The sequence below is a fragment of the Neopsephotus bourkii genome, unplaced genomic scaffold (genome assembly GCF_033783945.1).
Source record: "Neopsephotus bourkii isolate Nb327-2 ecotype Australia unplaced genomic scaffold, CSIRO-AGI_Nbou_v1 NB_1749, whole genome shotgun sequence".
In the NCBI taxonomy this organism is placed as follows: domain Eukaryota; kingdom Metazoa; phylum Chordata; class Aves; order Psittaciformes; family Psittacidae; genus Neopsephotus; species Neopsephotus bourkii.
In genome coordinates, this window is record NW_026902223.1 from 7,865,590 (window position 1) to 7,888,298 (window position 22,709).

Below are 22,709 nucleotides of genomic sequence, written 5' to 3' on the forward strand. Positions count from 1 at the left end.
TGTGTACATACAACTTGTGCATCTGAGACCCCACATCAACACAGCCCCATCCTGGCAAACACACATCAGTCCTTTCCTGAATGCAGGTCTCTGAAACTCACTATTGCCCTCCTTGACGCTCAAGCTGCCTTGTCAGGGACAGGAACGTGTCCAGCCATTGGCAATAGATTTAACAGAAGCATGACTACGCTTTGTTCCTCAGTACAACACCAGTGGAATCTGGGAATGCCAACAACAACCCAAAGCTTATGAACAATAGGGATATTAAGACAGGTAGAAGCTTGTAGTCCAGTGGTCTGAGGGCTTAACTCACTTGGTAGAGCAACAACTAAGAGTGGAACCAAAACTGATCCAAACCTGACAGGGATGCCAGCACAGCCTGAGGATCCCAGAGGAAAGGGTTTGCTTGGGAGACTTCTGGAATTTCCTGCTTGTGGACCAATTAGAAATAGCACAAGATCATTATGATATATTCTGACGACAATAGGCCATGGCACTCGCTTTGCTTTTGGCCTGAAACTTGAATTACAGACTATACAGTGGGAAGATGAAACTACACTTGCAAGGTTTTCTTAAAGACTCTTCAGGGAGATAGGAGCATTGTTCTCCCATCTGCACACTTTCACCCATCCCATCTTTACAGACTCTCACCTGGCAAATCGCACGCATTTCTAGAACATGTTCTCAGGAATCTGAGTAAAGGATATCACAGTTACAAGCAAGAAGATCCACACTGCCTGCCAGACAGTGCATTCACCGTGTTCAAAGGAGAATAAATCACAGACATTTCAGAAAGCCTTGGCAAAAAGAGAAAATTCAAGAAGACATTGATCCATACGGATTAAGTATTTCACACTGTGAAAGTTTCCGAGCATCTTGTAACCTTTCACACATCAAAACTTAGGAGATGGGGAAGAACTGTTATCCCCCCTGTGCTGATGGGGAAACTAAGAGATGATGAACATGGGCTCACACAAACAGTGAATGCTGACTTTATAAACTCTCAATGGATACCTTCACACTGGGCAAGGCTTCCTCTCTTGGAGCTGTACTGAAAATTAATGAGTACTAAATCTGTCATTGCCTCAGTGTCTGAGCTAGAAGAGGTGGTTCATGCTGACTAAGCTGCCATTCCCACCCATTCAACACTGCACATTGCACAGGTTTCCAACTTTGACAACACTGCGCTTCCTACTGCTGTACTATCCAAGCAAGGACTCGGCTCCCATGTGTTTGGTACTGCACATTCATGTAACAAAAGTAAGGCTGTTCTTACAATTAGGGAAGCAATGAAAAGTTTAAGCTGGAAGGGACCCCCGAAGGTATCCAGTGGAAGCCCAAGCCAATCTGTCTCCAAAGCCAGAGCAGATTGCTCAGAGCCCTGCCCAGGCAAGTACTGAAAACATTCAGAAAACAGAGATTTCACAGCCTTCAAGATCCTGCCACACGCTGCATCCCTCTTCTTGATCTGGATTCACTACTGAGCTTTGCTGTGATGTTTCAAACCACCAGTGGCCAACATCTTCCTCTACCATGGCAGGCAAACACAGCCTTCCTCCCATCCGCAGCATCCCTCTGACTGCAAACCTCCTGGGTGCCCTTTCCCTTGGGAGCAGCTCTCCTTCCCACCAGCACTATCAACTCTCCCATTTTACTCACCAGGACCAGCAGGACAAGAGAGGTGATTCTGTCCCTCTACTCTGCTCTAGTGAGACCCCACTGGAGCACAGTGCCCAGCTCTGGGGTCCTCAAATACAGGAATAATACAGACCTGACGGAGCAGAGGAGGGACACAAATTATCAGAGGGATGGAGGATATTTGCTGTGAAGAAAAGCTGAAAGAGATGGGATTGTTCAGCCTGAAGAAAGGAGGGCTTCAGAGAGACCTTATTGCAGCCTTTAAGGACTTAAAGGAGGCTTAAAACAAAGACGGGGAGATGATGCGATAGGGCAAGGTCCTGATGTGATAGGACAAGGGGTAACAGCTTTAAACTCAAAGAGGGGAGATTTAGACTAGATATAAGGAAGACATTTTTTACAGTGAGGGTGGTGCCCCAAGAGGTGGTAGATGCCCTGTCCCTGGAATATGGACAGGGCTTGGAGCAGCCTGGTCTAGCAGAGGGTGCCCCTGCTCACTGCACGGGGATTGGACTGGATGAGCTTCAAACATCCCTTCCAACCCAAACCATTCTATGATTCTGTGATTTGGCATCATGGTGGGAAAAAGGGATGATGCCCACAGGAAAGGGAGCTAAGAACTGGCTGGGGCCAGCCAACATCCTTCACATATCCCACTCCTTCCCTGCATCCCAAAGGCCCTCCGGAAAGCTAATGGCTGGGAATGGGCTCCAGGCCAGGTGAATGGTCCTGGCAGGCCAGATGTAGCTCATGAACCAGACATTGGGCAGCCCAGCTTGAGACCATTAAACTGCAGAACCTCATCTCTGTTTATGGCCCAGCCCAGGCTCACACGCAAATCCTGTATCCCAAGCTCCTGACCCTAAACATAGGCAGCCAGTTTCCAAAACCTGAACCCAAGCCCAGAGCAGAATTTTCCAGCTCTGGCCACCTTATTTCACTGGTTCCTTTGCATTTCTGATGTCAATATCATTTTAGCTAATAATGCATTTCAAGTCAATTCACTGTCTGGCCTTCATGCGCATACAGAGTCTGACAGGGAAAGAAAGAAAAGGAACATATATTTGATAGATTTAAAAGCTGTTTCCATTTGGATTTCCTTTTAATGGAAACATTCTGTTGGTCTTTGGTTTTGTGGAAGTTGAGGGGTGCTGGAGTTTTTAAATACCACATAATTCAGGGGCCAAATTTGCCTTCATGGGGTCCTGTCAATCGCTTGAAATCCTGCCTCAGGAATCTGCAATTAAAACCTGATTCAAAACAACAGGACAGATACTAAAGTGGAGAGAGGAGATTGCTGGAATGGCCTCCAGCTCATTGCCTGGCTTTTGTGCCAATTCTTCATGATCTCTGTATAGGCATCCTTTTCAAATGCAAAGTGAAGCAAAAGAAGATACAGAAGCTTCACATGCAGATGTTATGTGTTTCATCAATAACCCAGGATTAGCTGCCACCCAGGACTCCAGAATAGCACCATGTGAACTAGAAAGTTCAAACCATGAGCACATGGTGACCAAAGCAATGCAGGACACGTAACCCAGCCCTAATGGGCGAGTAAAGAATATTTCCATGCATCGCTTTGCACGCACACTTCAACACCTCGAATCAAATCTGTAACAACAGAGTAGCGCACCCATTGTGGCAGCAGCAACATAGCAAAGCCACTCTGGTGAGAAACAAACCCTAAGGACTAGAATAACGATTCTGTTGTCCTAGAATATCAATTCTATTGTCCAAGGGCTAGTAGAACATCAGTAACGGCGGAGAAATGTGTGTGCAGATAGAGAAAACTGCTGGATTAAGTCCTCTGCAAGCACTTACCACCACTCATGTTACATCCATGTTATTACAAGTATTTGGCACAGAGCACAGTGCCAGAGACGCTGCTTTCCCTTGACCTTGCCCTTGCTTTGGACAACCAAGCAGAAGCTTTGCTGCTCCAGAAGACAGCAGAGCTGGAACCCTGCAGTGACAATCTGCCATGAGGGAAAACTCTAGTAGTTCTCCTTCCACGCAGCTACACACACGCTACTCACCCACATAGCCTCCACGTTAGCTGCACATCAGACAGACAGACAGACATTACCAGCAACAAGCTCCCCAGGAGCCAGATGCAAGGAATGAGAGCACCAAATTCTACCATATGGGAAGATTTCCAACCCTGCCCCACGCTCAGTGTTATTCTTTGATTATACTGACATCTAAAGGTCATCAAATTAACTGTGTTAAACTTCCTGGCATGGTTCTTTCTGCTTCTCTTTCCCTTATCTGAGCTCATCTCTAAAAATCAATGAACATATGCTACATTGTGAAATAAAATAGAGAGATGGTGATGTATTGCACATCTTTTATTTAAAAACTGAACCAGAGAAAGAAAATTAAGAGGTCTGCTAGTACGAATCCATCTGAAGGATCACAAAGGTAACAACATGTGGTCTGTCATACCTCAAAGTTGTGGACATAATCCCAGGTTTACCTCTGTGTTACACACAGTGGGCTTCTAAGAAGGCTCTCCAGGTACACAGCAATACAAGGAAGAATGAATCAGGCTCATAAATCATAACTTTCAGCAGTAAATCTTTCTATTATAATAACACCTGCAGTGTGGGCTCACCTCAGCAGTTAGACCAGGCTACTTCTAGAGGTCCAAAGCTGCTATCTGTACACATCAGACCCTCAGAAGCCATACCAGATTACACATTTCCACAAAGCTCCTGCAGGTGAGGGGCTGAGCAATGGGCCCCATCCTGGTGGGAAAAGAGGTGCCTTCACAAGTACGATGGGCACATGGATACAGCCAATGGTATAAATTGAAGTCTTAACAGCAGAACCTCTCCCCATGTCAAGGAGTAAAACATACATGATGCCCTCACAGGAAGTTCTTTACTGTTTGGGTGGTGAGGCACTAGCACAGATTGCTCAGAGAAGTGGTAAATGCTCCATCCCTGGCAGTGTTCAAGGCCAGGCTGGACAGAGCCTTGGGCAACATGGTCTAGTGTGAGGCATCCCTGCCCATAGCAGGGGGCTGGAGCTGAATGAACTTAATGTCCTTTCTGACTCAAACCAGTCTATGATTAGCCAGGCTTTATGCACATCCACCACTTGGTATCACCCATCTGACAGCTCAGAGCAGCAGCAGCCACCCAAACGCAGAGAGCTGAGCTGGACCAGCGCAGTGCCCGTGATGGGTACAAAGCAGCTCCACAACCAACTGGAGCCACATCAACTTCTACTGGTGGGGCAGCTCTCCATAGAGGGAGGTAGGTGGATGAAGTCACAGCCACAAGCAACCAACCTGAAACTGAAAGGCAGGCAAATCCCTGAGGACAGTTCAAAAGGAAAGGAAGGACTCCAAACTTATTCACATCTAACATCTCCAAAGGGGGACATCCAAACGAAACAAGCTATTCACTCAGCCTTCAACCCCTGCTGTCTACCAAAGGAAAACAACCCCCAAGTCTCCCTTGTACAGCCAGAGCAGAGGCAGGAGCTCAAAGCCCTGCAGATGGGGAGCCCACAAAGGGTTGAACCTGTGGTGGTGTTACTTATAACCCTGCACATGTGGACACAAGGAAGCCAGCATCCTCCAGGAGCCAGCACCATAGAAAGGATGAGCGCCCAGCCCTAGAAGGGAAAACACCAGCTCTGGAGCCCCCACCAGCCAGGCTGCTATAAGCAAACCAGCACTGGATTATCCACTAATCAGATTAGGATAAATTGCTTTGAACTGACACGCAGGAGTGAAAGGTCTGTACCGAGGAGGGGCAGAGTCCGGGGCTTTGAGCAAACCCAACTGCTGCGGCTTCACACCCAAAGCACCAGGTATCTGCCTTTTGTTATCTGTAATTTTATTGTCTTAATCGTGGAATAAACAGCTGTATTTGGGGGCTGAGGAAGGGGAGCGATTGGTGTTAACCAGGTGGAGCAAGGGATGCTGCTCTCATGGACAAAACACAGCATGGCTGGGGAAATGGCAGGATCACAGAATGGTTTGGGTTGGAAGGGACCTTAAAGCTCATCCAGCTCCAACCCCTGCCATAGGCAGGAACACCTTCCACTGGAGCAGCTTGCTCCAAGCCCCTGTGTCCAACCTGGCCTTGAGCACTGCCAGGGATGGGGCAGCCACAGCTTCTCTGGGCACCCTGTGCCAGCACCTCAGCACCCTCACAGGGAAGAGCTCCTGCCTGGTGTCTAACATTGGTTTAAAACCAGAAGGTGAGGGGTCCGAGGAGAGCCAAGCTGAGCAGTGGGGAGGATGCCCTTGGACCTCGTGTGATGGAGCAGGCAGAGGAAGACAGGGTCAGCGGTGCATGTGATGGAACCTTGTGTATGGTCAGTAACATCCAGAAAGGACAGCAAACATCAGAGCCTGCAAGCCAAGCAGAGATGCCCAAAGGACTACACATCTTGCTCTCTGAACAGCTGCCTCAGCCCCCAGGAGCTTTGCTTCACATACACACACGTTATTTGAGAGCAAACTCAGCCAAGCCTGGTTTCCTACAGATCTGGTTTTCCCTGTATATTCTCCGATGTTTGTTTTCCTTCTGCTTTGTTTCCTTAGGGGAAGAAACAAAAGGAACAGCAGAAGATGAAAGCAGAGAGCACAGCTGCTTGGTCCCTGGTTACACTCGAAACCAGCAACAAGCCTGGAGAATTAAAGTCTCAGTGATGCAAGAATGGAGCTAGGTATTGTAATTCCACAGGTACATCCATCCTAAACTCCAAGCCCAGAGCACAGGGGCTGCCACAGGACAGATACCTGTTGCTCTCCCAAACCATCACCAAACTGGTTAAGCAAGCACGTGATAAGCAAAACCAACACATCCTCTCATAAGACCCCCCCTGCAGTCCTGATCCAGCTCTGGGGCAGCAGCACAAGGGGGACCTGGAGCTGTTGGAGCAAGTCCAGAGGAGGCCATGGAGATGCTGCGAGGGCTGGAGCAGCTCTGCTCTGGAGCCAGGCTGAGAGAGCTGGGCTGGGGCAGCCTGGAGAAGAGAAGGCTCCTGAAGGGGAGACCTTAGAGCAGCTCCAGTGCCTAAAGGGGCTGCAGGAAACCGAGAGAGGGGCCTGGGACAAGGGCCTGTAGGGACAGGCCAAGGGGAATGGCTTGAACCTGCCCAAGGGGAGACTGAGATGAGCTCTTAGGCACAAGTTCTTCCCTGTGAGGGTGCTGAGGCGCTGGCACAGGGTGCCCAGAGAAGCTGTGGCTGCCCCATCCCTGGCAGTGTTTGAGGCCAGGTTGGACACAGGGGCTTGGAGCAAGCTGCTCCATTGGAAGGGGTCCCTGCCCCTGGTAGGGGTTGGAGCTGGATGAGCTTTAAGGTCCCTTCCAACCCAAACCAGTCTGGGATTCTATGATTTACATATGCCAATCCTGCAGAGAATGACCCTTCACAAAAAAGAGGTTCAATCCTGAATCAGTTCAGTCACTGCTAATCATATACATACATACAGTAAGGATCACTGGGACTTTCGCCTGAGTAACACCTCCAGGATTGGGCTCCCACTGTTTTGACTTCCCTGGCTCACTGATGTCATTGGCACGCTAAAACAAGGCCTTGAGTTGCGTTCCTTGCCCTGACCCCTCTTCTCAGAATTAGGTTTATTTGTTCTGAGATAAAGTCTGGTAACACATTAAAGATGCCCCCATTTTCCCTCTTAGATCAGCTTGACATCTGGTTCAGAAACGTTATGAAACACTCTCTGAACCTGCTGTGGAACTGGATATGATGGTATTTCACCAAGACGTGGTTCGAGCGAACTTTCACCTCCAAGTGTAAGTTTGGAGTGTTGAAAGTGAAAACAGACCATTCAGAGCCTTTCACTGGGACAGACCTTTCAATGACACTGGATGTAGGGAAATGACTGCAGATGGTGGTGCTGGGGGGGAATATCACCTGCAATGCAACCTCACCCCGAGCCAGCGCTCCGTTGTTATAAGATCGTATCATTGCGCTGCTCCATGCTAACACATTCAGGCTGCAGACTTGAGCAAGGTCATTACAGAGGAAACCCACACACAACAACGGGGTTTTGTTCATGAGGCTAGAATGGGGTGTGGAAAAGAAGAAAAGAAAGCCTATCCCAATGGTTTTGCTGCAGATAAAACAGCCTTCGATGAAAGGGGTGGCTTTTTAACCATGTCCATTTACATGAAATGAGAAACAAAAGCGGCATAAATGGGATGTTCAGGGAAAATGAACAATTGGAAAACTTGGTATATAATTAATCAGAGAAGGAGAATGCTTGTCATCTTTGTTGGCTTTTCTGACATGTAACAGCCCAACAGTTTCTATGTTCCCATCAAAAATAGCTGCTCAAAGCCCCCGGCTGATGCAAGATTTCCACCTCTTGCTCTGCAGAAAGGAATCTGGGAAGTGTGTTTTCTCTACATCTATGTGTTATAACAGAATGAAAACCAAACAGGTCTGAGCTCTGCAACCTGCTGCCTTCACAGACTTTATAGCACTGAGAAGAAATCCTCCTGTAACTGCAAGCCAAACCCTCCTCCATTCAGGTGAGGAAGCAACTTGACCTGGGAAAATCAATATGGGAGGAAAATCAGAACCAGGCCACCTCCTGAGCCTTGCTCCTGCCACATGTGCCCCTACAAATCCTATAGTCATAACCCAAAATGACTGAAGCCACCTGCTTTCCAGGTGGAAACCTTGACACGCAGGCAATTCTGAATGATGCTGCTGAATCCCTGTGGAGCTCCCCATCCCAGGACATGGCACATGCTATTGGGGCTGAGCATCCTCCCCTCCCAAGACAGAAGAGCAGATAAGCCAGAGGTCATCTGAGCTGTGTCACCAGCAAGGACCCAGATGCATGGAGAGCAAGAGGATGCTGGGGACACTTTGGTAACAGCCTGGAGAAAGAGCAGAGAACACTTGTAGTTCACAGTGAGTGCAAAATAGAGGGTACCATGAGGCTTGTCCGTAATCAAAGCTGCTGCATGGGAACTCTACCTTGGACTGAGATGCAAAGGGTTCACTCAAATCCTTGCTTCCATAACCACTAAATCTTCTTTCAGATTTTTTTCATAAAGAGCCCAACTAGTAATATCCCCCAAAAAAGAAACTCTTAAAAACGTTTTACAACCTGTTAACAGCTAAAGAAACAGCCCAAAACAATGTCTCCCCAAATGCAGATGACTGTGCTTTTAATTAAGATTCACAGCTTTCTTTTATTGAAGGCTATTGAACTATAATGAGTTCATTCATCCACTGGAGTCTCCTCAACCTGTGCTGCCTCCATCACCAAACCTCCCTGGGATTAACCATGACACTGGCCAACTCTCAGCACCTCCCACTGAATAGCATCATGAAGCCCCATAGTGATGAGAGGTGAAGCCCTGGTGGCCCTATACAAGCCAGTGCTGGAGCTAAAAGACACCAGGAACATGTTGTGACTTCAGCATCATCCCTATGTTTGAGCCTCTGGGAAACCTTGCTCTGCATGGAAGCATGAGAAATACCAGACTGCCCCCAAAGGAGCTGTAAAATGGAGCAACAAATCCTCCAACAATCCCCATCTGCGTCTTTCGAATGAGCAGGCACCCAGGGCACATCCCTTGGGAACAGCAGCACACATGAAAACATGGAAAAGCTGATCAAGTGCTGAACTCACCTTCAGCAGGGAGCCACTAATGCCTCTTGCTATTGCTTTATTAGTGGGGGAGTTCAACAGCCACAGGAGGAGACACCGGGACAAAGGCACCTCCCCAGCACCGCATCAGTCCTCACTCCAGTGCCTCAGCTCATCCACACCAACACCCTGCCCCTCTGAAGCCTTCCAGGGTCCCTGGGAGATAAAACCAACACCTTTCAGATGTGCTCAGAAGCAGAGCCAAACAATTACTGATGTGGTGCAGATGCTAAACAAGAACATGGAGAACTAAAGTGTTAACGTGGGGCTCCTAAAGCGAGCATGGTCTCAAGTCCTCTGAACACCATCTGCAAACTCAACCTATCAGTCACTGAGCTCCTCAACCCCTCTCAACCTTTTCCAGGACTAAACCAACATGATGAAGCTGATGCACACTGACCTCTGCAGTCATGTGTCACTGGCTGTATAGGGATGGGTATCTCTTAATGTAGTGCAGTTGTTGCCATATGGCCTAATGATACAAGGCAAGCAAGAGCTCTGCAAGAGGGTTTGCAGGCAGGAATGCTTGTCTGTGTTCTCCAGCTATGTCAGGTGGACAAATACAGCATTACCTGTGCCTCCAGCCCGAGTTTGGCCTGACTAGTGAGTTAGGAGTCTTCTTCTTGCCTACCTTCTCTATCTTCTCCCTGTAGTGGCTGGAAAGCATCTTTGTACACGGTGGTATTCATGCAGAAGGAAAGAGATTCGCCATAAAAAAAGATACTGCATTCCCGCAGCCAAAACCCCAATGGACGAAGTGTCCTAACAAGCCTTGAGAAACTGGCATTTACAGGAGCACATTTCACAGTCAGCATCCTGATTAAGATTGAAAGCTTCTACAGTTTAAACACACAAGCAATAGAGCCTGACTTAAAGCTTCCTATGCAGGGCTGTAATAGAGGCAAAAACTCCCCTGAGCTCAGGTGAGAGTGGAATCTGCAGCATCAAACTGGGAGCTGCATCTCCATATCAGAGCAACAGTCAATCTGATGGTACCCTACTCCTCCATCTCCAGTATTCACCAAGGTTGAGTATTTGAAGGAAGCTAAAAAGCTTCCCAAAATGCCACCCATGCACCAGCAATCTGCACATCTCTCAACTTCAGTCAAACCAGAGCAAAAGACACAAGGGATACACAAAACATGGGCAAATCCCGAGGGATAGAGCTGCTTGTAGGACAATGGGAGCCTCTGTCATCACAGCCAAGTTGGTGAGCCCTTTTCCTCAGAAAACCAGCAGGATTATATTGCACTTTATCAGAACTAAATTGCTTAGAGAGGAGAAAGGAAAAGAGACTCAGTGCCTGAGCCTCCTGCAGGTGTGATTTGTGCCTAGGACGCCAAGCGAGAGGCACATGGGTTGCTGTGTTATGTAGCCAAGGCAAACAAGACACAGCAAGGTCCAATTCTGGCCCCCTCAGGATTCATAAACTGGCCTTTGGGAGCTGTGGGGGGCATGTTAGTCCTAATTGTGTCTTGTTTAACTTGGCTCTTCAAACAGCAAAGCTTTTGCTGTCTTGGCTGGAGTCACCGATCTCACACCTTGGTGGGACTTACCTCTTTTCTTGGATTGGCAATTAAAATAAATCCCTAACGTTGATCCATGTTAAATGTTTTTGATCAAAACCCACTTATTTTTACAAGAAATAGTTAGGATGACGTGCTGAGAACCTCTGCCTAATGCATCAGGGAGAAGCACACACTACTCACACAAAGGGAAAGATCTCCCCTTCCTTACTCCTTGAAAGTTCCATTGATTGCCATCACCTTTCCCTGGATTTCCCCCTCCGAACTAGCAGCAGAACAAAGACTTATTCCCAGCCGTGGTGATATACACCACTCTGCAAACACAGGTATAAATCCCAGTAGCTTCATTCCTCACTGCAGTCACCAACATAGAAAGTGAGCCAAGGAGAGCGATCTGAGGAAGAAGCACCCAGCACCCATATTATGATTTCCCTGAGCTGCAAGAAGTGAGCAACGGTATTTTCCATGCAGGAATAGCCTCAAAACATTAGGAACAGAGCCCGCTTTTTGCATGGTCCCACACTGAACACAAGAGGGTAAGACCCACAAAAGGACTCCTTTACATTTGCTTGCCACCAGCCATATCAACAAGCCCAAAGATGATGAAGCCTCAAGACCAGTCTCCACAACAGCCTGGAAGCTCTGTGAAAGCATGCGAAGCTCCTGGCACTGGGTACCTTCCAGATCAGCCTTTCCCTCTGCTTTCAATCCACATTTCTTATTTTGGCCCAGTGGCGAACACAACTGTGTTTGCTCATGCAGAACCAGTCCGAGCTTGAGAAACTGAGGATGAGGTGTGATACTGTCGAGCCTCCAAAGAGCCTGAGGGATTTGTTAGTTTGGAACAGAGGTGAAGAAAACTGAGGTGGAGAAGACAAACCAGGAGTTCAGTCCTTCCTCCCACAAGCTTCCCATTAAAACCATGACATGCAAAGAGAAGTTCACTCCATGGCAGCCTCTGGGCTGGGGCAGGATGGCTCTTGCTGGTCACCTCCAGGTCTGCTCCCTCTAGAAACAACTGGGGTGTCACTCCCCTGCCTGATGGGCTGGCTGCAATGCTCACAAGCAGAAGGGGATCTCTTTCAACATGGCACATCACCTACGTTTTAGCCTACTAGTGGCAAGGTTAAAGCTGATTTGATGGCCTTGAGGTCTACTTCTCCCAGCTGTGCAACCCTATTCCCATGGCATCTGCAGGCTACCCAACCAAATCACATCCCTCCTGCTCAGGATAGCTCCTTCACCCATCCCTCTCCTCTTTCTGCCAGAGCCAACCCTTCCAGCCTTCCACAATTTACCTTTGCAATTGTCCCTAACTCCTGCCTGGTTTAGATGCCAGGAACTGGGGATAAATACTCCCTTTCATTCCTATAGCAAAAGAAACCATCACCTGCTTGAGTTGTGGCGTGCCGCATGCAGAGGCAGCTCAAAAATCACACAGTTTTTCCCTAAAATAAGAAAGAACCAAAACCCAAACCCCACCAGCTCAGTGCATTGCAGGTTCTTATCTGATCTGCTCAAAACTTTCTCAGCCCTGCCAACTCCCCAGCATCCTCCTTTGGTGCATGTGTCTTAGATTATCATTCACAAGGGAGTTCACTGTGTTCTTCCAGTTTCCACGTCCTTTTCTTACTTCTGTTCTGTATTCCCAGCACCTTTTGATCAGTTAATACACTGAACACAAGAAATGGCAACTGGATAAATCAGCAGCATCCCTTGTCCAGTTACCCACCCCTCCCCATTCTAACCACATCCAGATGCTTCAATGGAAGCTGCAAGGAAGTCCATTGGGGATAGTTATAAAATTTAAAACACACCCAATTCCACTCCCCCTGTTATCAAGTTGTAATATTTCCCCTTTTAGCATCAAATACATACGTATTTGCAATGCACAGCCCTCATCCCAATATAGCAGGGAAGGAGCGGAGCTGGACATTCACAGTATGTCCAGACCAGACATGACACAAAGCTAGGGCCAAAACACAGGAAAATCTGTGGGATGAGAGCCTGCAGGACCTTGTCCACACAGAATAACCCCATTCCTAATCTTTTCCATTATCCAGGTTTCCCTGGACCTGTTCCACTGGGATTTTTTCTTTTTGAAAGCTGGCAAGCGCATGGGATTCCCAGATCACACATCCACCATGTACCATGACATTAGTGCTTCCCCATCACTGCCGGTGGCAGCCTGCATGCTGCATTGCTTACGGTGTCAGTTTGTTGAAGGCCTCTGTGATTGATTTACAGGCAGTTCCTTCTCTTCTGGCATTGACAGCCTGTGAGCCTCCAATTCACAGCAAATATTCCTGACCTTAATCCATAAATTCATCACCCTGCGCTTAAATATCATACCATTCCTATTGCTCCACCTCTCCAACCCTTCTCCTCTGGTGATGCCTCCCAGCAGCACACTCCTCCCCTCTGCAACAGCTTCCCTAATGGAGATATTCCTTAAGATCAGCCATCAGACTCCACCTCACCACATCTTTTGTCCTGACAGCTCTCCAATCAACAAAATCTGTCACGTCTTTCAAGCAGTTTAGATCAGCTTTAAAATCTTGCCTTAATCCCTATTTTCTATGCCTAAACTGATCATGTGCCCCAGTAACAAATACTTGGGCAACCATGGGTAAGATAGCTGCTTTTTTCTAGCTAGAGGAAAGACAGAGAAGCTTACAGAGCTGTCATGTTTAACTAATCCAAGGCACCTAAATTGAAGCAGCATCCCATCCCACTTCCCCATCTTTAGCAATCTTTTCTCTAGGATTCATTGCGAAGCTTTTCCTGCTATTCAGGTCAAACCCAAAGGTCTGTAGTTACCCATTACCACTAAGTCTTTTGTTACAGTCACTATAAAAACACAATTAAAGCTGGATTATGGCACACTTATGCGGAACAGTATCTTAATCCACAAATGGCCCTGTGGAAGCCACATTCGGAGTCAAACCCTAACTGGTGCAAATAAGAAAGCTGGAATTGAGCCCAGAGGAGATTAATACAACGGAACCTCACTAATTCACACTGAAGGCGAGGAAACCACATGGAATATTTCAGCCTGAAAGGAGTAAGAGAAGTACAAATAAATGCATCACAAAAGACTCTCCTTTTCAATTTCAAGTAGCTATCTCAGAGCAAACATCCTGGTGCAATGAAATGAGAGGAGCATGCTATATATAGCTAATGAAATCTTGCTAACATTAGCTATGGCTACAGCATCTGTTACTAAATCTTGGCTGAGGAGTGTAGATAGACCACCAGGTTTCAAGAGAGCTTATAAGAAAAGCAATTTATTGAAGCGAAGCTTTGTCAGCTTTTATTGTACATAACTACAACATTAAATTGAGGCTTCGTATTTACTGCTGTGTCATCTCAGTAGGCAATTATTATCAGTGCCTGAGGCCAGATCCTCAGGTGATGTAGAAGCCTGGAGCACCGGTGATTTCACTGACTCTTTATTCCTCTTTGGGAAGTTTTCAACCAGCACAAAGGAAATCATGCCCAAGGCACAGCCACAGGGCTCAGACCTGCTCCCGTGAACTCCAGCTGCATCCAGGGGATGGCTTCTGAGAGGAGATTTTCACCTTAAAAGCACTTTGGCATTTTCCATGCCCTGAGCATCAACCCCAGAGACCTGGTCTGCACAAGCCCCACACACTGCCCCTGATCTGAAGGCAAGGCAGTGCAGGTGCAGCAGAAAATAGCCTGCAGCAGGGCTTGAACTCTCTCCTCAAACTGTGACAGCTTTCCTTGAGCTGTAGCTCCTCCAGGCCTGGTACACAGGGAAAACAGAGAACGGGTGATGGTGTTTCCAATGGGGATCTGCTGATTCAGTGCTAATGTCACACCCTGCTGAGGACCTCACTCAAATATTAACCTTGGCCTCTGCTCAAGACTAAGCCCCTGCCCACCCCAGGCAGGTTTAGACATTCACACCATGTTTGGGTTTGTTTTCCATGGGAGCTGAAGATGGTTTTCCCCCAAGGAGGACCTCTGCCAGCTCTGCACACAACAGACTCTGCCCTGATCTGACATCCAAGCACCCAGACACCCTCACTGCACGCCTGCACCCCCTCCACCTCTGTAAACATCTTCTTTCTATGGCATGGGAGGGGAAGGAAGAGGAAAGTCAGGTGAGAGAAAACAGAAGTCCTAAAGGATGGAGGGTTTCTTGTCTCTCTAATGGGTAGCAAGCGCCTTTGAACAAGGTATTATCTTCAGAGGGATTGGATTACCGTGCATCACCCCTTCTCCTTCCTCATCGAGGCAGGGAGGCACAGCAGTGTAGATCCCTGGCAGAGCTCTGCAAGTGTTTGGCCTGCAAGGAGGTGACAAGGCCAGCAGGAGGGAGCTTGCCTTGACATCACTGAGCTGCTGCCTCTGGGCTTAGCAGGCGCCCGCAGCCTTCCCGATGGTGGGAATGCTGACACCCTCCTGCTGCTTAAACCCAACACAATGAGCCATTGGGGCTGCAGAGAGGAGGAGAGCAGCATCCTACTCCCGTGAGCAAGGTCTATAGTGGCAGCACTGCGGAGGGAAGAGATGGACGGGATGGAGCTGGTCCTGCACATGGGGCTTTGGGAGCTCTGCAGCTCCTGGGCACAGGAGTCACACAGTAGTGCTGGTTAGGCAGCCCTGATGAGGATCCCATTGCACAGTACAGCACTGCTACTGCCAGCACCCCCAGCAGCATCCACACACAGCCCCAGCCTGCTCTGGTGGATGCCCAGCTCAATACAGCCTCATGCTCCCCCATCCAGGAACATTAATACCAGTGGTGTCCAGTGATCCTCAACCCCTGCTCAGCTTTCCAGTCCTCAAAGGCCTCCAGCAACTATATTTCTGCCACAATAAAGACCTCAGACAAAGTTGCCACCAGAAAACATAAGCAAAAATGCCCAAGTCTGGGAGCCAAGAAGAGATAAGACCAAAACCAACCTGCAAAGATCTTTCATATGACAAATCTCCCTCAGATAAAACCCTAAAGCTAGTGATCTACCCTGTCGCTGTAGGGTTTCAACAGCCATGGTTGGAAGTCAGGAACAGCCCTATTCCAAGTCCCTCACTACTGGAGCAAATTCACACCAAGAGATGAACTCAGGAGAGCAGCCAAATTGCAGGGAATAGCACTGCCGCACCGGGACAGACACTACATCATCCCAAGACATGATGCTCTGAGTCTGGATCCTTTTGGGGACAGAGAGGGATAGGCTGTAAGATGATGTGGAACAGAGCTGGAGACCTGGGGACTTAGCTATCCCAGCACAAAGCAGTAGAACCAGCCAGTGCTCCTACCACAAATGGACTATCCTTGTGCACCTAAGAGCATCAGCTCAAACTGAGCGCAGCATTCATTTCTGAGGCTGATTCTTGCCTGGCAAAGCCTTACACAAGAGAAGCAAGGAAGACAAGGCCACAGGTAGGTTGTTGAATCCACTCAGGCATAAAGCCAGCTGTGGCATTCACTTAAATGCAGGAGAGGCACAGCAAAACTTCTAGTCCCTGACAATACCTTGTAGGCACCTAACTATCCTTCCTCATCATGGGGCTGAGCAATAGCAGTCAATAACTATCTGACACCTCAGAATATCTATCTGCACTTAGCTTTCAAGCGACTTAGACAATGCCTGCCTCACAGGACCCCGTCCGTTTCTTGTGCCAGTTTTCTCCCTCCAATTTCACACTTAATTAAGTCCCCGGATCAGGCCTCAGGATGGAGCTCACCAGCCCAGCAGCCAGAATTGATGTCCTAGCTAACTGCTAGGGCCTGAGCAAGGAATAAAACAGGAAAAACGGGAGCGATAACAAGAGGGAGGGAGGGAGAACAGGGAAAGCTGCTTTTATTTCAGGGTTAAAAGCTTAATCTACTAAGGTAGTATTACCTGAGAGGGAAAGGGTCTCTTATCCATGTGATAGTACTGACACAGCCTTGGTTTAGAAGCTGTAACATCATTCCAAGAGAAAATTATGTCAACGAGTAACTTTTCTTCAGAGACAATGAAAAGGAAAGAGGACTCAGAGGGGAGACAGCATGGGATGTAAAGGAGGGCTGAACAGTGCTCATCTGTGGAGGAGACATGCTGAGCGCCTGATGAGGACCAGTGCAGAACCAGACATCAGTAACAGGAGAGCCTACAAGGGCTTAGTGTGATGAAGTGCTCAAAAGCTTAGGTGTTTCCTCTGAATTTAATCCAAACTCCTTCAATTTAGGCTGAACAGGGCAGCAAACCCCAGGAGCTAAACCCTTCTCAGGAATGTCTGCAAGTTCCTGTTCCCCATGGAAGCATCACCAGAGGGCTTAGTTTTATTGCTGCTATTTGGCATTTCAATTTCCAGCATGGTCAAACCCAGCAAGCCCAAAAGGAAAGACAGAGCAGAGCTAACAACATTTCTGAGCATCAGAAAAGGCTGAGTTCCGATTCACACTGATGATGTTTCATGTCTGCCTTATTCTGGACTCACACAAGTGGGTCTTCACAGTAAGACAAAGACTACATCCTCTCTTTGGAGCTATTCAGGCAAGTAAGAAGGCATCTTCCAACACACCTCAAAGATGCTGGTAGCTTGTTGATGAATAAGGAAACAAGAAAGGACTGTACAGGTTTCCAAAGTCCTTTGCTGGCTGTGTATACAACTTGTATGTGTGCACTACCTGTCTGGGACAACTTAACATCAGGCTGTCCTTTACCCCCAATGTAACTGGAACTAAAGCATTACAGAAGGTGACTGAAGCTCCTCCACTAGCAACTCCCAAACCCTTTTCACCATTTCATTTATTTCCTCAGCTCCCCCTAACATGGTAGATAACATGAACGGGATAACACATGCTAAGTGCTGCAAACACTCATCATCACCACTCTACATCACCTTTTTCATCCTTTGTGATTCTGTTTTCTTCATCTATTGAAATGTCACAGCAGTGACTTTAGAATCCTTTGGTATCAAAGGTCTGAGGCATGGCCAGAGCACATTCCTGGCCTCAAAGTAAGGCTACAGATTCTGGTACCAGACACTTGTCCAGAAAAGTGGGAAAGTCTTCTTCATGGCAAGTAATGAGGTGGATTTAAGCTACCCACCTGCCCTAGGGCTATGAAGGGCCTTTCGGTTTGGTATGTCTGAATTAACAGGCAGAGAAAGAGAGGATGGATTAGAAACTGTGATAACATCTGGCCCTTCAAACAGGTTTTGCTATCAAGCCTCTGCAGTGGTACCTTTTCTATCTGTTCCTATTGTTATCTGTCCATCCTCAGCCATACAGAGGTGGTATCTCAGCATACGGGAAGCATTAAGCCATGACCTTCTCAGTGTGGCTGCCACAAGCTACACCTTCCATCCCAGAGCTCACTGGTACCCAGAAATCAAGCACAGCAAATTTCCAATACAAAATTGCCGTGAGGTGTTGACAGCAAAGCACCTTCCAAACCCTAAAATTCACAGTAGCTGGAAGGGCTGGGAAAGAACATGAAAACTACCTCATAATTACCTCAGGAATTAAAGGTCTGTTTTTTTGCTTTTGAAGCAAATGCAGTGACAAAGACCATTTAGCACCTAAAGCAACACTGACCTGCCTCCACTGGTTCGATGCAGACAGGCATTTGTCTTTTTTGAAATCAGGGAAGGCTTAGAAATACACAAACCAAACCCACAGACCTGCCCCCAAACTGGGAAGGTTAATGTTCCTTGCAGTTCCCATGTGAAGACAACGGGTAGGAGTCCCCAGCACTGATTACACCCAGGGGATGATTCTAGCAAACCCCATCACAGCTATTATCAGGAGAAGTGCTCTGATCCAGCAACACGAGTTATTTACACAGCAGCTGAACAGCTCCACATGAACTGCACACAGTCCCTGTGTGAACACCACAGTGTTCTGACTGGGAACTGTGGATAAACCCAGGAAATCACTCACCACAAAGCCACTACAAATCTCTGCAAGAAGCCTGAGTCTGGCTTCACATCACCGCTCCATCGGAGGCAAAGAGGCATCGATTACTGCCCCATAGGCCAGATCCCCTGAAGCTACAGCAAGAACCTGATGCTGCGTTAGATTTCTGTGCAATATACTGTGCTTCAACTGCACTCCCATACACAGGGAGCTGTGTGCTTATTGCTTTATTTGCCTGCCTGTTTCTAGAGGAGGGGGGAAGCTTCTCTGCAAGCCACCGCCTTTCTCCTGACATTTGGCTTTTGTGAAAGCAATTTTGGATTGAGCCTCACACAATAATTCTCACCGTTAACGCTTTACTCCTTTGTCTCCCTGGACACATTGGCAAATTCGCTTCAAGCTAACGCATGGATTTAGCAGGGTATGAAGGGAGCAGTTAGCGCAGCGAGACAGCTGGAGATGGAAACACGCGGTTGTGCCACAGGTTTTAATTGTTTCTGCTGTCAGAAAACAACCTCAATACAGTAGCTCATAATATTTCCTGCATAAAATCATCATCATAAAATCCCTGCATGGGATCCAGCCACTGGCAACTCAAACCCCACATTCTGTATTACATTGAAAGTAAGCATCCATAGGATTTTGCCTTGTCCCACCTGCCTGCATGGAAAGCTTTCACTCAGGCACTCTGTTCTTTGTTGCCACCAAGAATTCACACCTCATATCAAACTGCCTTCAGAAAAGAAACATTTCTAAGATCCCAAATAAGCTTATTTTGTTTTTAGACTGTAACATTTGGCACTGCCACGGCAATTCTAGCCAGAAGATAAGAGCATCTCCTTCACACTCTACAGAGCGTGTCACATTTTCAGTGTGAATTACTGCAAGGACTCCTGCCTGCATCCTTGGGCACGTACCCCTCTCTCTTCAGGATGAACCTGAATTTAAGGACATGCAGATAAGACTTTCCACATTTTTGGAAAAATCTGGACCCAACGCAGGCACCTAACTATTGCTGCCGCTGTGCAAGACATGGGCTCAAATCCCCTCTGGTGGGGAACTGGATGGAACAGACCTCTCACAGCTCTGTAGATGTTGGCTATGAAGGGAACAGGCTGCAGCAGCATTGCAATATAGCAGGGGTGAATCTACAGGGAGGCTGAAGAAGTGATGAGCACCTACCTCCAAAAGGCAGATGGGCTGGGAACCGTACACAGAACCCATCTAACCGCAGGGCTCAATACCAGGGGACCAGAGGGTTGGACAGAGCTTTGGGTGACATGGTCTAGTGTGAGGTATCCCTGCCAATGGCAGGGGGTTGGAACTGGATGATCTTAGGGTCCTTTCCAACCCGAACCATTCTGTGATTCTATGATTCATTGTCTTACACAGGCTAAATTCAACCCCAGGCCATGCAGGAGGCTATTGCAAAGCTAGGAGAGAATCAAAACCACCAACATACAATGGTGCAAACCTGCCCTAACACAAGCAAGGCTCAGGCTGGAAGAGAGAGCTGAGCCACAGGACCCTGGGGAGCTATTGCCATTCAGTGTACTTGAACAGGAAGAAATGTGCTGAACTTAAACCCAAGTGGAACACTACAGGGGTCACACTGGGTATATTATTCCAGCAGGTATTTTGAGAACTGAAAATCTGAGCAGAGCAAAGTATACAAACAAGAATCAATCACAGCCACAAATCCAAGCATTTGAACTTAGAACCAGCTTTTTGTGTGTGTGCGTTCATAAATCAAGTAGGGAGAAGTAAAATCTTTGAAGATTTTCACAGAAAATATTATTATGGGTTCAAATAACATAATAACAGAGCAAACTTCATGGCTAGAATTGAACTTTTTGAACATATGCTGACGCAGAGGGTGGGAGCAATCTTCCAGTTTCCCTGATTTCATCCAGCCAGCCATTTTACTGAACTGGTGTAGGGCAATACAGAAGGTGGCCTGTGAGCCCAGAGGAATAAAAAACCATGGAAAGCTTGGAAGAAGGCCTCTCCTTAGCACAGGCTGGGAAACAGCCGCATCCTTCAGCTTCACAGTTAAAGAAGGATCTCACACTAGTTACTAATGGGCATTTACATCGGTGGTATCCTCCCTCTCCACACATTTGCTCCTGTTGCTCTGTATGTTTGAATGCAAGAAACCTGCTTGTTAACAAAGTACTTGGCCATCCTCTGCTAGGGGAGAGGACAGTGACACACTCTGCAAGAGTCACAGGAGTGGGTGACCAACGTCCAGCCAGCACCAGTGTTATGGTCCCTATGGGGCAGGTGAGCACACAAGACTCCCAGCACTGCAAAGGGAGATGCTCACCCATCATGATCCCTAAAACTCCACAGTGTCAAATGCTCTCATTTCTGGTGAGGATCCCCTTCCCTGCTGATGCCGATGAAGCTAACAGGGAAATCTATCCCACATTTCAAAATACATTCACTTGGGTCAAGTTTTTTTCCTCAGCAAGAGGAGACAGCATCCAGCATCCTGGGGGTTGCTCCAACACCTTAAGAGAAGTGATTCAACCCCTGCAATTTTCACGCTAATAAACTTCTTTTGCCTCAAAAATGTTAATCTATTTAAAAGGTCACTTATTTAAAGAAAATATTCTTCATGCAAGGTTTCAGAGTGCCTTTGACACTGAATGACATCATGTTTCCCCTGACATCTGAGTCACAAAATGCTCAGAGCAGGATTTCCAAGGCATCCCTTTATTTTCTGTTCCCATGAATTGCGCTCCCACTGTGCTCAATAGGATTATTGCCACAGGCTTCAACAGGAGAAGGGCTGGCAAATGCTGAACACATTTGAAGGCCCTAACCTCAAAGTCAGTATTTTCCAGTCAAGAAAATAGCACTTTGGTTATCAATGAATACGTCAAACAAGAGGCCCATTATGAACAAAGCAGGCTGGTAAATGATCCCAAAAAGAAAAAGAAAGAAATACTATAATGTTCCCTACAGCCTATGGCAGTTCATTGGGATGAATTTGAGCTGGTTTAAGGTGCCTGTTAAGTGAATCAAGAGTTAAAGCAGTAAAGAAGGATGAAAAGGATGCCACAAGGCTGTCGTAGTCTCCTGTGTGCACCCCAAAGCAGGATCAATTCTGCTTATGTCTTCCCTGCTAGATGCTTCCCAAGCAACTATTAAACAACCATTAAACACCTTCGCTTGTTCTATGCCTCTTCCAAACTGTTCTCCAGAGCTTTGCTCCTAACACCTACCAGTTACAGCCCTTCCTGTAATGCAAACCTAGGGTGACACAATGAAGTCCTCCTGATCCTCTTTACAACAGCTTTTGCACTCACAAAGTCTCTTTTCCCTGTTTCCTCTCAGTCTTCTTATCTCTAAGTTAAAACACCAGAATTTCTTCTCTTTCATTGGTCACATTTTCCCAGGTCTTTCTAAGCATCACCTGCAGACTGAGAGCACCAAGACCTTCCTAAATCCCTATTAACTCTTGCTCAAAACCACATTCCAGTGTTCAGAGCCATCAAACTCCTTACACCAGCATTTCCCTTGATTTTCAGGGTTCAGCCCAACCTTTGAGCTAAAATCACAGAATCCCAGACTGGTTTGGGTTGGAAGGGACCTTAAAGCTCATCCAGTTCCAATCCCCTGCTACGGGCAGGGACACCTTCCACTAGAGCAGGTTGCTCCAAGCCTCTGTGTCCAACCTGGGTGGGATGGGGAAGCCACAGCTTCTCTGGACAACCCATGCCAGCACCTCAGCACCCCATTGGCAGTAATCTCACTATTTTCTCCTTCAGTTTTGGCTACAACTAGGACATCTTCTCATTGGTCTGTTTAAGGACATCTTCTCTTTGTACTCTGCAAAAGATGGGTCCATCTAAAGCAGTTTCCTGCAGTTTCACAAGTCCATCTACAACAGCAAGGACATTTCTGATGCAGTTTGGATGTCTCACATGATCACATAAAACCTTCTGGTCAGCACAAAACCAGCCAGGCCTGGATGCACACAGTGACAGCAGGATCAGTGCTCCTG